The sequence below is a fragment of the Antechinus flavipes genome, chromosome 6 (genome assembly GCF_016432865.1).
Source record: "Antechinus flavipes isolate AdamAnt ecotype Samford, QLD, Australia chromosome 6, AdamAnt_v2, whole genome shotgun sequence".
Lineage (NCBI taxonomy): Eukaryota > Metazoa > Chordata > Mammalia > Dasyuromorphia > Dasyuridae > Antechinus > Antechinus flavipes.
In genome coordinates, this window is record NC_067403.1 from 102430352 (window position 1) to 102441695 (window position 11344).

The window sequence follows — 11344 nt, forward strand, 5'->3', positions numbered from 1 at the left end:
GGGTAAAATAGAAATGGAAAGAATCCATCAATTACCTTCTAAAAAAGATCCCAAAATGAAAACTCCCAGAAATATTATAGCCAAATTCTGGAACTCCCAGATCAAGGAGAAAATATTGCAAGTATCCAGAAAGAAGCAATTCAATTCAAGTATAGTGGAGCCACAGTAAGAATCCCACAAGATTTAGCAGCTTCTACATTAAAGGACCAGAGGGCTTGGAATACAATAGTCTGGAGAGAAATGGAGTTAGAATCACAATCAAGCACAATCAAGACTAGCAAAACTGAATATAATTCCTCATAGGAAAAAAAGGCAAAAAGCTTTTTTTTTTTTTTAACATAAGGAGGAGGAAAGAGAGAGGAGAGAGTGAGAGAGTGAATCTTAACTGTCATCAGAATTAGCTCAAAGAGGAAGTAACATACATACTCAATGGGAATATAGAAATCGATCTTATCCTGCAGGAAAATAGAAGAGGTATGGGATATGGGAAGGGGGCGGGGAAGGTTGATTAAAAAAATGGCATATTTGGGGAGGGAGTGGTCAATGCCAAAACACTTTTGAGGAGGGATTGGATGAAAAGAGAGAGAGAGAGAGAGAGAGAATAAATGGGAGGAGGGAATACAGTTAGCAATAATAATTGTGAAAAGAATTTTGAAGCAAGTGTCTCTGATAAGACCTCATTTCTCAAGCATAGAGGGAACTGAGTCAAATTTATAAAAAATTAGAGCCCTGCCACAATTGATAAATTATTAAAGGTTATGATCTGTACTCGAAGGGCTATAAATTCATGTGTATCCTTTGACCTAATAACACCACTTCTTGGCATGAATACAAAAAGAAATTTAAAAAAGAGAAAATGACCTTTATATACAAAAATATTCATAACAACTCTCCTCTCAAGACAAAAAAATTGGAATTTGAGGAGATGCCCATCAATTGAAGAATGGTTCAATAACCTATGGTATATGTTTATGATGGAATATTATTGCTTTATGGGGAATGAGAGCAGGATGCTCTCAGGGAAAAAAAAAATGCCTGGAAAGTCTTCCATGAATTCAAGTAAAGTAAAACGTACTGTATACAAAGTAATGACAATGTTCTGGAATGACTAGCTGTGAATAACTTTGCTATGCTCAGTAACGTATAACTTCTCTATAAGACTATAACTTTTCTAAAAGAATTATTATGAAAAATCCTATCCACCATACAGAGAAGGAATCTGAATACAGATTGAAGCTTTTTATGTCTATCTTCCTCCCTTCTTTCCCCCTTCCTCCACACCTCTTTCATTCTGTCTCTTAATTTGCCTCTCTCCTTATCCCTTTCCTCCCCACCTCTTTCATTCTCTCTCTCTCTCTCTCTCTCCTGAAAGTTCTTTTTATTTTCTTAGAATGCATAATCTACAACTTGATTTTTATGGAAATATCTTGCATAAATTCACAAGTAGTTTCTTAAATGTGGGTGGAGATAAGGGAGAGAACCTAGAACTTATACATTTTAAAAACTAATGTTTTTATTTTCTTTTGAATGTAATTGGGGAAAATATTAAATAAAGAAATAAAATTTTAAAAAACAAAAAAAATTATTTTAATCAGTAATTTTGACTATTATAAATACACAAATTAAAAATAAAATATATATGAAGAGAGAGCTGATAGAAGCATATTTGGAATAATTTTACACAGGCATACATATGTAATATCTATCTATATATGTATATGTGTGTGCATATATATGTGCATATGTTTATGTCTAATGGTAGCCATCTTTCGGAAGATGGAGGGAGAAAAGAAAAAAGGAAAATAAAAGAAATTTACATGATAACTTTATTATATACTTAAAAGAAATAACAAGTTATATAATAACATAAATATTTGCAGTTTCATGTGAAATCATATTTCCTCATCATACTGTTATAGAAATGTTTGTTTTATTACATAAATTAAAAACAAAATAAATTTTAAAAAGACACAGAGGAAGGATCATATGTTCACAACTTACCTGATGCCCAGGTAGGAAGGAATGGTAGCTGGTATCAGAAGTCAGGTAGAGGGCCATTGATATTTCTATTGCTGCTGCCTCTTCCCCCACTTAAATGCTTAGACCTCATTTACTATCAGGGAAGAATGATTTTGTTTATACAGTTTTGTGATTGAACACTCTGTTCTATCTTAGTAGCCAATTATGAAAGTTTTTCATCAATATTCAGTAGGCTGGCAGGAAATAGAGAATATTTATATATGTTCAGAATTAGGGAGAGAAAGAGTTCCTACATCATGCATTTCTGGAATTAGACTTTTCAAGCTTCCATGTAGCTATTATGCAAGTTCTTAAGGATGGGATCTTCATCACTTTCCTTTATTATTTTTCATCTTATAAACTCTAAGGCTCTATGATTCTTTTCCCCTGGTACTATTTACTGCTATTAATTGCAATATAGTTTAAAAATTAGTGTGCATATCAATGATCAGGTCTCAGTTTCCTCATTTGTATAGTGAGAATAGAAATATTTATATTTGATCACTGGGGAGAATTGAGGCCTAGAGCTGTTTACTCTTTATTTGCATTTATGAATATTACATACATGCATACACATATGCATATATAGTCCTCAGAGAAATTCTTCTCATGCACTTGGTGTCAAGACTCATATTCCCAGCAAATGAAAACAAAATAAAGCAAAACAAAAAAGCTTTTACATAAATGGAAAGTCTCACTGATGATAATATGTCTCTTTAAACCACCAGTCCTCATTGCCATCAGAAAATTCACTAGTGAAAGTAGTCTTTTATGTGTTTCATAGGCTTTTATGTGTTTCATAAGCTAACTCCAATCCATAGGGCTGTTTTGGACCACTCCGAAATTAACTCCTAAAGACCACACAGTAATGTCATGAAGATAAAAATAAAAAAGGCAAAAGAAAATATTTAGAATAAAATAAACATTTCAGCTTCTTTCTGAGGTCTTTTGACCTTGGTTTTTATAATTTCACAAGTAGTACACTTTAATAAGTGAAATTAGCCCCCCTCAGGTCCCTGCCCACCTATGCCTGACATACTTCTTTGTGCAAGTAAGGCTTTTCATCTTTCTTCTTATTATAGTCACCCAGTAGCCTCCCTTCCATTGTTTTATTTTCAAGCAATTGAACTGAGTCTGGTAATTTTAAGATGAAAGTTTTCAGGTATGTTTCCTCTGGGCAAAAAACTCTTAGTAGAGAATGCAAAAACGAGTCCATTGAACTTATGCTAGTATGAATGCCTTAAAGGGAATGAAGACTTCTTTGTTACTATTGGCAAAGTTTTAACAGACTTGAGTGAGTTATAGGTGATAGAAACAGATTGTTTTGAGGAAGCACAGCCAAGATGGTAAAGTAAAGACAGGAACTTGCCTGAGTTCTCCCAACCCCCTTCAAATATTTTAAAAATATGACTCTAAACAAATTTTGGAGCATTAGAACCCACAAAAAGATGGAGTGAAACAATTTTCCAGCTGAAAATAACTTAGAAGTTCAGCAGGAAAAGTCTGTTGCACCAGTGAATATGTCAGAGCAAGTTGTAAATGCACTTCTTCTCGGATCATACCAACTTGGAAGAATTGAAAACTTGCAAGTCCCTAGAAGGATCTCTGAATTTAGCTGCACAAAACCCCTTACCTGTGGGTCTTTACCTGTAGAGGAAAAACTAATTAAATACATTGCTTCTTTTCTCTCTCTTCTGCACTCCTTTACCCTTCACTCCCTAGTGTATACTGGAACAATTGTAGGCAGCTTGGAAAATACTAATCCTTAAGATGTGGAAAGAACTTGCAGTAAAAAAAAAAAAAAAAAAAAAAAAAGCTATCTCCCCAAAGAGAGGCTTAATAATCACAGCAACTTCAGAACATGGTAGCAGTCACTGAAAGAGGTGACTGACAAAGCTACAACTCTACCTTTATGCTTACTAATCATATCATCACCAGTGGATGGAAGACAGTTTTAGAATGACATTGAATAGCAAATGAGGTGTAGAAGCATCAAATATCCTATAGGAAGTCAACTAATGGCACCATGGATAAAGTGCTCCACTAGGAGTCAGGGAGACCTGATTTTGAATTCTAATTCAAAAACTTGCTGGATATGTTTCTATGGGCAAGTCATTTACCCTCTCTTAGTGTCAAATTTCCTCATCTGTAAAATGGGGATAATAACAGCACTTACTTTACAAGGTTTATTTAAAAGTGAGATCAGGTAATATATTCAAAGTGTTCTGCAAGCCTTAAGTTACTGTGTAAATGTTAACTATTATTATAGGAAAACAATGTGGCAACAGATGGTCTGAAATAGAAGTATGAGTTGCTCTTTCATACCAGTGCCTTGGTATTCCCCAGAAACCCCTGTACATGCTTTTTCTTCTCATAGAGAGTGCAAAAGTTTGACAGAGAATAAACTCTAGGTTTATTGGGAGAATGTTCTGTTGTTACCTTTATCAATATGTTATTTTGTGAAATTATTTTACTTTAAATAACCGTATCTACTGGAACAAACAAATGAAAAAGAATACATCATGAAAACTTAAGAACTATTATTTGAAGAACATTCAAAGCATGCAGAATTTGGGGCTAGATTTCATAGCTTTCTTTCACATAACATTGTACAATTGTCAAAATCTTAACTTAGGAATTATAGAACCTGAGTTCAAATCTGGCAAGCAGTTACTATTTTATTTTTCTTAAGTCTTCTGCTAGTTTTCTTCAGTATTCTGCTAGTAGTTAGATATGTAGAATACCAGAAAGCAAGTAATGACTTACATTTAAGTCAGTTTAAGCTGTGTCACTAAGTGTATAGGGATGGGAAAAATAATGATTGCTCAAAATGAGAATACTTTTTCTGGAAGATGAGTAGATACATAAGGGTGTGAAAAGCTAGGTAAGGAAATAAAAGCCTTATATTTTGTTCTTATGCTTTCTACTGCAATGTCTGATGTCATTCATTGGCCCTTACATAGTACTCTCCTTCAAAGTTTAATTTTGTGAAGCATGATTAATGCTATAGATGCACTTAGGGAAGAAAAGTGTTATATAAGTGAGATACAGGGTATGTATTAGGCTTTATTATCTTTTCTGTTATGACTGATTTTATTTTGGACACTGGTCCCTAAGGGGAAAAAAATTACTCATTTCATCTCATTTAGTCAGATTGTGATTTGGAAAATCATGTAATGATAGCAATCCTTCTCTCATTTTATTTTGATAGTGTTGTCAATCTCTGAGCTACATTATAACCATTGAGATTACAAAATTAGACATTCAGAGTTTAAAACATGCTTTTTGAAGTTGAATAGAGGCCACACTTATTCCTTGAATTTAGCTTGCTTGAAATTTAAGTGAAACCTATAATTAGTGTATACATTGTATACATACATATTTTCCTTTCAAACCATCATCTTCATCATCATCATCATCATCATCATCATTCTAACCACTGCATTTGTTTATTTTTAGTGTCTTTATAGCATGACATGTTCTTTTCCACTATTATTTCACAGGGTTGTTCTGGGGAAAATCATTAGTATTATTGTCATTGGGTCTAAAAGCACAAATTAAAATATCACAAATAACACCACTGCCTAATTTCCTTGTTTATTGAAAATACTAATAAAATGGTTGTGTTACCTTAAGGACTGATGTACACCAGACTGAGGACTCTGTGAAGTCAACAGGTTACATGCCCAGATTTTTTTTATGGAATCTGCTTAGTTAAGGGTAAATTTTTTTTTTACCCAGGAGAAGAACTAGAATGCTATAGGATGATGGGAATTTAAAGACAATGAAAAGAAGCAAAAGTCTGCCTATATTCTTCTGATTCTTAAGGAAAAATTATTTAAAATTCTATCTTGTTATTGAGAAGACACTCTTCATATTTTTGATGTTAGTTGTGGCTTCTGTTCAGTATCATGTAGCAGGGAAATTTTACATGCAGTGAAAGGATACTTATTGGGTAATTTCAGGTCTCTTTTGAAGGTTTAAAAGTTGATTTCTTTCTTTCATGATACTATTAAGATAACAGGCTATATTTGGAGGAAGTTTAAAAAAAAACAAATCTCAAGGCTTTACAAAAGGACTCCTGTCTTGTCATCTGAACCCCCTATCCATCTACTGTTCACTTAAGAGAAGAACAATATAAATATAAAAATGCCAATACTCTTTATTGTTTTTCAAGTCAAACATTTTTACTACTGATCAGCAACAAACAGCATAACTTCATTTTATTTATTGTTTTTTTTTTTTTCTTTCTTCAAAAGTTAGACATCGGTCCTCTTCCCCCACCTCTAGTAGAGGAACTGCTGGAAAAAAAATATAACTAAAAGAAAATTATAAATGGGATTAAGAGGAAAAAATAAATCAAGAGGTATGGGAGGGACATAAATTGGATAATTTCCTCCTACTGATAGATGACTATTTTCCCCTTCTAAAAATTCCTAAATTGTAGGAATTTATTTTCTTAATTAACTTAGATTTGAGGAGAACTTGGATTTGAGCCTGGAGAAATGCATACTGTTTAGTTTGTGGAAAAGGTGACATGTTTTAAAATTCATTTTATAGCTTATTGTTTAATAAACATATCATAAGTTGGTGACCACTCCTTTACTACACTGCAGGAGATGGTCTATTGCTTTGTCTACAGGCTGTCTGCCTCATTGGTGAAAAATGGCAGTGCCTTTTTAACATTAAATTTATTATTTCTTAGTATTTTAATAAGCCGAATGGAGGAAAGAACTAATTAATTTGAAGTAGAGATATGGTGTATCCTTTTCATCAGAATTTAATTTAAAATGCAAATGAAAAGCAAAATATGGATGAAAGAGACCTTGAATATCATCAGCAATGGCCTCAGACACTTCTGGGATATGGGACCATACCTTATTAGTTACGATTAGCTATTTTAAATGGACAGTAAAATGAAAACCAAATTAAGAATTCTGAAGATTTTGCCCTTTATAAATTTTTGGCAACATCAATTATAATGCTTAGCTATTGATAGGACTTCAGCAATGAAATTTCTTCTTGTAAAAGTGACTCCATACCTCCATAAAACATACATAAGGAAAGTGTCACCTTTTTAATGTTTGGATATGTTTCTATTTATCATTTCTAGACCTAGGAGAATTAGAATGAAAAAAAAATGCCATCAAGAATTATGTTTCTGAAAAAGAAAGTGTCAAGAGTCTGGATTCAGAACTACATGTTTCTGTTAATATTTTCCTTTTAATTCCTTTGAACATTGTGCTCTTCTTTCCATATTTTGTAATATGGATATTTTCAATATAATAAATAAATAAATAAAAAGATTTTGGGAGCCAGGCTGTTTAAACTTGGAACATTTTCCTTATGTATGCAAACTGCAAAATACATAGCTTTTGGGAGGGATAGAAGCCAGGCGATAGTTTTAGTTATGACCCTTGAGATGACCTTATTTTAGCAGTGTTGACATCCTACATATGACAAATTGAATGCTCTTATACTTAACAACTACAAATATTCTAGATGCAGTATTTTCAACAAGTTGGCAAATCAAGTTATCTTGTTAGGTTGTAGTTTTTAGAAGGCAGAGTTTTAAAATGTTGTACATGATTCCCCTACGTCCTTCACACATATATCAATCACATAATGCTAAAAATATTCCTGATCTGCTAAAAATTCTTGCTCAAAAGCAACATTGCTGCTAGCCACAACTGGCGAAACTAATTAAACTGATAATGGATAAGCTCATGAAAGTCTAAGCTTTAAGTAAGGCAAGGTTGTAAACCTGGGTCAGGGGGCAAAATAAGACATCTTTAATTTTATCTTCCTACTTTCTGAGTGAACTAAAAAAAGTAATTATTTTTAATTAAATAAGAATTTGTTAAGAACCTTCTATAGGTTAATAAACCATTTATTGGGAAAAAGTCATGAGATACAAAAAAAGGAATTATGTATATATACACATGTATAAACATACACACATATACATATACACATATACTTAACATATATGTATATGTATATGTTGGTATGTCAATATATATTATATATATAGTATATATATATTTCTTTCTATATATATACACATACACAAGCATTTATTTGTTTGTGTGTTTTTTTTTTGTCCTGGATGACAGTACTGACACATGAAGGGATTGGGAAAGACCTTTAATAGCAGGTAACACGAGGTGATCCTTGAATTCTGGAGAATCTAAGCAGAGATGTGGATCTAGAGTATTTCAAACTGTGTGTGAAGGTACAGAAGTGAGAAGCAACATTTCATTACAGCAGTTGATAAATAAAGTCAGTTTTCAGGGAATAAATGTGAAATTAATCTAAAAATGATATCCCAAGAATCTTACTTGTTGAATTATTACATTTCCTGAATTGATAATTTAATCAAATTCAATGAACAAATGATTAATTAATATAATCAAGCAGTTATTTAATGAGCACTTGTTTTGTGCAGGACTGAAAATACTCAGATTAACAAGATCCAATCCTTTCTTGCAGTCCCCACCCCCTCATCTCAGTCCTCACAGCAGCCTATGACCAGGGCCACCTCTAGTATTTCCGCTTTAGGTAAACACATTGCTCTTTTAAAATTCCATCTATAAAGAGAAAACACTTTGGGCCAACTCTGTGGGTCATTATCTCTTGGAGAACTTTCTGACCAGGCATATGACTGTCCAGAGGATGTAGGAGCAGGACTTTATAGAGTGCAGTTCAATTTCAACAGTGGGAATCTGGCTGATGAGAGGACAGTTCCATCTCCCAATCTGTTCATTTTGTTACTTATTTTAAGAATCCAAATGTAAGAGTTGGTGGTCCCCTGTCAGATTGGCTAAGATAACAGGAAACGATAATAACCAATGTTGGAGAGGTTGTGGGAAAACTGGGACACTGACACATTATTGGTGGAATTGTGAATGGATCCAATCATTCTGGAGAGCAATTTGGAACTATGCTCAAAAAGTTATTAAACTGTGTATACCCTTTGATCTAGCAGTGTTTCTACTGGGCTTCTATCTCAAAGAGATCTTAAAGGAGGGAAAGGAACCCATTTGTGCAAAAATGTTTGTGACACCCCTTTTTGAAGTGGCTAGAAAATGGAAATTGAGTAGATGTCCATCAGCTGGAGAATGGATGAATAAATTATGTTATATGAAGATTACAGAATATTATTGTTCTGTAAGAAAAGGATGATTTCAGAGAGGCTTGGAGAGACCTACATGAATTGATGCTGAGTGAAATGAGCAGAACCAGGAAATCATTATACACAGCAACAACAGGATTATACGATGATCAATTCTGATGGATGTGGCTCTCTTCAACAATGAGATGACTCAAACCAGTTCCACTTGTTCAGTGATGAATAGTACCATCTACACCCAGAGAGAGAACCGTGGGAATAGAGTGTGGACCACACTACAGCATATCACTCTCTCTGTTATTATTTGCTTATATTTTGTTTTCTTTCTCAGTTTTGCTTTTTCTTCCTTCTTGATCTGATTTTTCTTGGGCAGCAAGATAACTGTATAAATATGTATACATATATTGGATTTAAGATGTATTTTAACATATTTAATATATATTGGATTACCATAGGGAGGGGATGGAGGGAAGGAGAGGAAAATTTGAAACATAAGGTTTTGCTAGGGTTAATGTTGAAAAAAATTACCCATTCATATGTTTTGTAAATAAAAGGCTTTAATAAAAAAAAGAGTTGGTGGTCCATTTCCTAACTTTTCCTGGTTTATGTCTTTTGGCTTTGTGGAATATGACTGAGATGAAAGGATTTGTTGAAGATGCAAACTACTTCATTGATTTGTAAGATAAAGGAGTATATGTTGGAAATGTTATTGATGACTGTTTCCATGAACATGCTATAAAAGGGAAAAATACATTTTTCTTTTGTTGGAGAGCTTGGAAAAACTGTGAAGAAACACAACCAGTAGCAGAATGTTATGGCTCAAATAAAATAATCTAAACAGAAAAATGCAATCCATTTCCAGTTATTCTAGAAATTTTTGCAGCTTTTGGAACATGATTTGCATATTACAGCAAAAATGAAATGGCATTGGTGCAAGAGTTGGGTATTTCTCCTAAAATCATCATTGATATATGGTCATATAAACAATCTTCTCAAGTAAAATATGCTGCAAAAACATCTCATCATGTGACAGTGAGGAAAAGTGTACTTAATCATCCAAATGCCAAGCTCTTGCTATACATTACAAAGATATTGGTGGAGATGAAGAGAGTAATATGAAGTTTAGAGCCACACTGAAGAATTTTAGTTAACTTTTGGAATATGTTAAGGATGTCCAAATAATTTATGTTAAGTTTCATGTTTCAAGTAGTTGCAAAGAACCTCAAGTATATATTCAATGTGTGTTTGATATGGCTGGAATATTTGGTTTTAAGATGATGATATTGGACATTGGCAGAGGTTTCATGGGAACTGAATTTCAGATACAAGAGGTTGATCATGTTATTAGTCCTTTGTTGGATATCTGCTTTCCTAAAGGATATGGGTCATTTCAGAATCTGGAGGCAACTGGATAACTTCTGCATCCATTTTAATAGTTAATCTCATTGCAAAGAAACTTGTTGAAAATGATGTTTCCTTTGGAGTAGGAAAAACTGGAGCAATGAACCTGCCTTTATGTATTACATGAACGATGATGTTTATGATTATTTTGCAAGTACATTGTCTGAGATCTTGAATAACATCCCAGAGGTTCATAAAAAATACAAGAAAAATGAGCTTTTGTTTATAAGTACCCTTTGGAATTCATCTGGGATGAGTTTGATCAAATTGTGGAAAACTGTCTTCTTGAACTGAATGTAGGAAATTGTATGATCTTTGATAATATGGGAGCAGACACTATCCTTGAGTCATATGCTTTTAATGGTTTTCAGAAGCCAACTATTTATTACATGATGTCATTCAGTGATTGGTATGAGAAGCAAGATGTTAGAATTACTTCAGACATAATGATGAACTTCTTCTTGGTGGCCTCTTATATTCAGGTGAGCCAATATAACAGTAGCTTTTCTACTGAAGCTTAAAATAGGTATTAATGCTTTTGTTTAGGCCTGAAGTTGAAAAACCTGAAGTTGTAAGCTTATTTGATCAATATTCCAGTATGAAAGAAAAATTAAATGATATTAACCATTCACTCTCCAAAATGTGAAAAAAATTAGTAAAGAAAATAGCTAAATGGGAGTAGGCAAAACTAGATTGTAACTATAATTCTTTGGGGGTGAAATAGGAATTAGATGGATCCAAATTTAAATGTATTGGTTCTTCATCCCTGAGCTTTTAGAATAAAATATGAGA

At 33.1% G+C, this 11344-nt stretch overlaps 1 pseudogene; it reads left to right on the top strand.

The window, feature by feature from the left end:
• Nucleotides 1-9787: 9787 nt before the first annotated feature.
• On the top strand, nucleotides 9788-11073 carry LOC127541263 (antizyme inhibitor 1-like; annotated as a pseudogene).
• Nucleotides 11074-11344: the final 271 nt, after the last annotated feature.